Source organism: Caloenas nicobarica, chromosome Z, assembly GCF_036013445.1.
Source record: "Caloenas nicobarica isolate bCalNic1 chromosome Z, bCalNic1.hap1, whole genome shotgun sequence".
Taxonomy (NCBI): Eukaryota; Metazoa; Chordata; class Aves; order Columbiformes; family Columbidae; genus Caloenas; species Caloenas nicobarica.
In genome coordinates this window covers 94,420,777-94,426,776 of record NC_088284.1, presented here as the reverse complement: position 1 = coordinate 94,426,776, position 6,000 = coordinate 94,420,777, and positions in this window count along the sequence as shown.

Below are 6,000 nucleotides of genomic sequence, written 5' to 3'. Positions count from 1 at the left end.
GGTTTTAAATGTTAGTTTAAGCGTTTGGATTATTCCTCTATGCAATAGGCACACAGGAAATAGCTCCGTGAAAAGCTGCCAATAGTTGAGTCTATAAACACAATTTGATCTGTATCTTAGAAAATTGTTTCCATTCCAAACTGTGGTTACAAAGCACTTCTTCTTGTTGGCAGCTGGATTTTTTTTTTAATCCCTATGTATCCTGTATTTGCCCAGCAGAGTTGGCATTGGTCACACAAAAATATCCCTGCAGATAAAACAACATTAAGTATCTGGCTGGAACTAACTTGAGCCAGTAGATTTAAGAGTCAAAGCTGAGCTTTTGTTTTCAGCTCAGCCCATTTTGTTCAGGAGGTGCAAAGCACACAGTGCTGAACATGAGACCTTCTACAGAAGGTAAAAGCTCCTTCAGGAGGATGGGACTAGAGCCTGCGTCGACTTGAAGCAGCTTCTTATTAGGAGACTGGCAAGTATTTACAGGCAGTTAAAGTGTGACTTTAAGCAAATAGAAAGCAGTATTTTTCTGAAGGTACGAAGAGAAATGTTTTAAATTTTTTTCATTAAGAGTGAGATTTTGGCAATTACTTAATCTTTTCTGAGTTGATGACATGAGAATTATAGATGACCACAGAAGCAAAAGATGTCAAATTTAAGTTGGAAAGAAAGACTGGTGAGAAGGATATCCCTGGTGACCAAGCTGGTGCGCAGGTGGCAATGTTTAGGCACTGATATTGATGAAATTATGCAGATAAATAGTTCCTAACAAAAGACTGACAAATAACCCCCAGAGCCTTGCTGACGGTGCAGAGGCCAGCTCTGCCCCAGCAGGCTCGCTGAAGAAGTTGTGCTTCTAAGGACACAGGCTTTTGTTTCTGTGCACACTCAGGGACTGGTTTTGAGCTGCTCCGGTCTGACTGTGGAAAATTCCATCCCTCGTAGGGTACAAGACTCCTCAGATGTACCTGGAATAAAAGTCACTTATTAATTTACGATGTAACCGTGCAAAGATATACTTCAATTTACTTCAGTGGGATTCATTTGTGTGAGTAAAACTAAGTGTCTGGAAACATGAGTGAGTCTCCTTTTCATTAAAGCTTAGCAAATCAGTGTCCTTCTTCTCTCAAGACCTGTCACAGACAGGGGGATAAAGTGACAACCATACGATTCAAGCTGAGCTGATGACAGCTGGGAACTGGAAACATTTGAATGCCCCAATAAAATCTATGAGCACTCTTTTTATTGAAAACGTCTGCCTTCCTGACATCAAAATGGACTGAAATAAGAGTCCTGTGAAACTCTATCAGACAGCTAATGGCCGTGTGCATTATCTCTAGCCTGCCAAACGCCTGATCTCTCTCAGATGCAGACACCACTTCAGTCATCCACACCTTTGTTACCCCCAGACCCTATTTTGAACTGGACAGCTGAGGAACCCCAAAGGCCCAGAGGGTCCAGAATCAGCTGCTTATCTTCTTCAGGAGACAAACCAATGGGAGAACAAAACATTTATATTCTAAACCTGAGGATGTTGCTAGACAACAGGCTGGACAAAGGTGAAGGTGTTCATTACCAAGATGGCTCCACCATCTCCCCCCTGGTCTCTGGAACCATTCGCAGTTGGGCTTGCACTTTTTAAATGCAAATTTTAGAGATGCCAAGAGCAGTCAAGTGTTTGGCTCAGACCACTGACTCCCTTCTAGAGTGCATCCTTGCCAGAAATCTCCTTAATCCAAAACTGCTTTAAGGCGCACCACTGTTGAGATCTTATACCCAGTGCACCGCACCTGCATTGCTGTTCCTTGGCAATGGCCAACCATACTTGGTGCCTTCTCACAAGGAGGTAACAGACCTCTGAGAAGCCACTGCCACCATCAGTTCCTCTCTGACTCCTGTGGCACAGGCCACCTGGGCTCTGGGAATGTGACTTGTAGCATCAGGATGGTGACTACCCTGCCTCCACGTGAAGTGCTGAGCCCATTGCTCCCAGTGCCATGGTCTGCTTGTCCTGTTAAGCTGTAATTAAAATCAAACAGGAAAGAATTTTAAGAGCCATGTAAGGTCACCCTAGATTCAGATGAGCAGTGTGATGGAAATACTTCTGTTCATTGCTATCAGCTAAGTCAAGCAGTAGGAGTGTTCACAGCTCTGCCTTCTGTGCTTTGTTTAAACAGAAATAAGACAGTAATTCATGCTCTATTTAGTAACTTGCACTTATTTTTTTAAGTTGGTATTTGTCTTTTTAGAGAATGAAAGCTAACATCCCTATGAATTTTTCAAAATACGTCATTGAACTTCAGGGTTGTCATTACCACCTCTGACTGCAATCTTACAGCATGCCAGTGCTATGGTAGGATGCCAGTCTCACTGAAGATATGCTAAAAATACCGAAGTATTTTGGATACAAACAAGCCAAAGCATTACCCGTATTGTAAAAATAATCAGTATCATTACTATCAACACCATTACCTTCTCCTAACATGGAGACAAAACCAGCAGACTGGTGACACTCAACCTTGGCTGAAGTGCAAGTAACCACCAACAAAGAACACAATATGTTTGGACAAAAGAAAAACATATGCAAACTTTAGGCTAGTACCACAAATGTGGTCCTTTCTGCACCGGGGGGCAGAGAAGCAGCAGAGCTCTCCCCCACGTCCACCTGTGGTCACTCTTTCTCCTCAGCCTTGTGCCTTCACAAAACCTCTGCCATCATTCAGTCTCCCACAGTATTTGACTATTAATCCAAATTTAGATTAAATGTAACATTTGTGAATCTCATCCTCTAACTAGCTGGAGCTGTCAGGTTTTTGAGCTGTGTCCTGTAGCAGTCCCTGTTGATGTTGTACGGGAGCACTGTACCAACCGACAGACCTCAGCACAGCCCAGGGTCTGCCGGTCCATGCAACAGGGTCCGGGAGATGTTGCAAGGTACATCTACCACAAATCCCATCATTCACAGTGTCCTAAAGCCTGCAGAGTATGCAAAATTTATTAAAAATCCTGCAAAACTTAAACACTCTAAGAAGAACACCTCAAATGGCTTCCAATTACCTACTAACAGCCAACAAAATGCCAGAATGGGAGAACACTCTCAATGAACATGTTCTTAGGAAAATCAACTCTCTTAAAGTTCCTTTCTTCCACTTCTATCATTAGAAAAAGTAAATTTCTTTTAAAAATGATCAGCCTCAAAACTCTGAATTTCAAGTCAGAGCAAAGCATAGAAGACTTCTAAATGCTGCAAAAGGAGAGGCAATATTTAAAAAGAGAAGTGGACAGGTCCTTAAATTGGAAGACTGATCCTTTTTAAGAACTGTATATAGTGTGCTGTGCTCAAAATACTTGACAAGATAATCACAAGGATGCCTTAAAGACATATTCTTATAATCTTAAATTTTAAGTGACATGTTGTTTCTGTAGGCAAAATTTGCCAATGACTTTCACATGTTGAAAGGATCTATGTAAGCTAAATAATTTTATTATTCAAACAACCTTATATATGCTCATATATAATCATATTCATGATAGTCATCCTGTATACTACAAAGCAAAAAAAAAGGGGGGGAAGACAGAGAAATGAAGTGTATCACCTCAGGCTACTGAGAGATCTGTGAAGTTTCATATGTGAAATATTCTCTTCTTTCTCTCTGTTGCATGCATGTCAAGCAGAGCAATCAGAGAAGTTAATGGTAAGAAACTATGACAATGAAGACTGTGCATTCATTAGCGTGCTCACACTCGGCTTGTTTGCAGAATCTGAATAACACCATTTCAGTACAGTGGCTGAAAACTAGAAAAGCATTCTCGTACAGCTACACAGGTGAACCCTGGGTTGTTTTTTGGTTTGGTTTTTCTTGTTTTGTTTTTTTAATATGTCCTGGAGCGCACCTATCAAATAGAACAGAGAAAAACTGTGTTTCCCAGGGAAAGTTTTCCTGTTTAGGCCAGGCACAATGGAGCACATGCTGTGACTTGATGGGGTTTCTTAACTTGTAAGGAACAGTGCAGCAAACAGAAGACTGGTACCTGATGCTGCTGGCTCAGGCAGGGAAAGTCCTTCTTTTGCAGACTTGGCAGTGCTGCTGCCCAGCAGCTGCTGACAGCTCGCTCCCAGCACTCATTTATTCCTGTGATAACAAGGAATGATAAAAGTGCAGCGGCTAATGGGAAAGTAACATGGTCAAGCTTCTTTTAATTACTTATGTCCTTTAATAGCATCAAGTCGCCTCTGGAAGACAAAACAGAATCTAAGAAAATGGAGGTGAAAAATAGTCTCGTTTTTGCTTCCTTAATCACACATCTCCTTGTTTGCTCATATTCAGACCAATCTCGTTTTAAATATCTCAAGTTATATGGTCCTGTTATTAACCCAACAGTCTAACCAGTCATACAGTTAGGAAGCATTTCCGAATACTTAACCCAAATGTTAGGCAGCTATTCTATTTAGTCATGTCTCATGTTATGTGTTAGTGTAATGTCCTGCCAGTCTCCTGTGCTTGCTCAGGCTGTGGCACACGGTCCTAGGTGGCATCTCGTCCTACCCAGCCTGGCAGCCCCACAGCTGGTGGCAGCCCAGCAGGCAGAGGCGACACCAGACGCTGGCACAGGGGCTGTCAGCCAGGCCCGCATGGGTTCCTCTGAGTTTCCAGGAGTATTACTTGGACGACAAGATAGATATTTAAATGCAATTTAATTGTTCCCATAATTTAAGATCGATTTACTTTTTACTCAGAAATATTTTCTGAGTGGGAGTGGAAAGTCCATGTATCTCAGCTGGGAAAGGCTACAAAGGCTTCTGTGCTTTTTCTAGTGGACCCTCATAGTAAGGGCACTTTTCAGGTGAGATCTGTTATTGAGAAGTGTGAGCTATCAAAAATATTCAAAATATTTACATTCTTTAGTGGATAGAAGCACTACTTTATCCTAATCTCTTCTCTAATTACTTGAGTTGCCAGCCGCACCATGGCATAGTTTGTGTAATGCTCACAACAAGGACCCACAGCACTTTAATACAACACATTTCAGACGGACATTGCAATGGTGGGGATTCTGTTTAGATATTTACTTGTTTAACCTCCATAACCTTCCTTTTCATTGCTAAAATTTGTTTCCTAAACACTACATTCTTCTCCAGAATAAAAGGACTCAACTGTATATAAAACCCAAGCATTCAAAGTGCTCATTCAAACTTCTGGGTTTTTTACATTGAGACATAAGATCTAAAATGACTGATATTTTATAATCTGGTTTTGGATGGGTTTAACTTCGTGTGTTTCCAAGCACTGGTTTCTGCCCTGAAACATCATGTGCAAGGTCATTTTCAGTGTTCTTCCACTTTTGTCTGGTAAATTCCCTTGTTGTTTATATAGAAAAGAAACACAGCTAAACAGGATATTCTGAGTGTAAAAACAGAACTTGCATGGGAAGGGACAAGGACAGAGGAAAGTCTGGAACTAAAATTACTCCAACAGGCTTTTTGAAACTGTGTTTCCAAGGTGACAGAAACCCCTTTATTGCAAGGTTGCTCATTTATCTTGAGCAGTTGCCAGGATTTTGATCTAATTTTTGGTTCTGAAAAACTAAAATTATTCCACTCCCTCTCAAAATAAAACTCAACCAACCAAACACAACATATTTTAACCATGTAGTGGCTTCTATCTTTAAGACCAACAACAAAGAAAAATCAGGTCAAATTGTAAAGCTGCCAATTTTAGCATGCCTTTGGAAGATATGTCCCCAAATCGCACATTCTAATCACATATACAGTTCATCGGGTATCAAAGGCTAAATTATGCACTAAGAGCCCTCTACAAGTTTGCAGCCTGTCTGAGCTGATGCGTTGCCCCCTCCTGTCACAGACAGGACCCTGCTTGGGCAAATACCCGCAGGTCAAAGCCTACAGGCCATGAAAGGAAAACCTCAGGGAGACACACACAGAATGTGTTTCTTCAGTTCTTTGTACGTGTTCACTACTAAATATTTAGGGGAGAAAAAACCCTA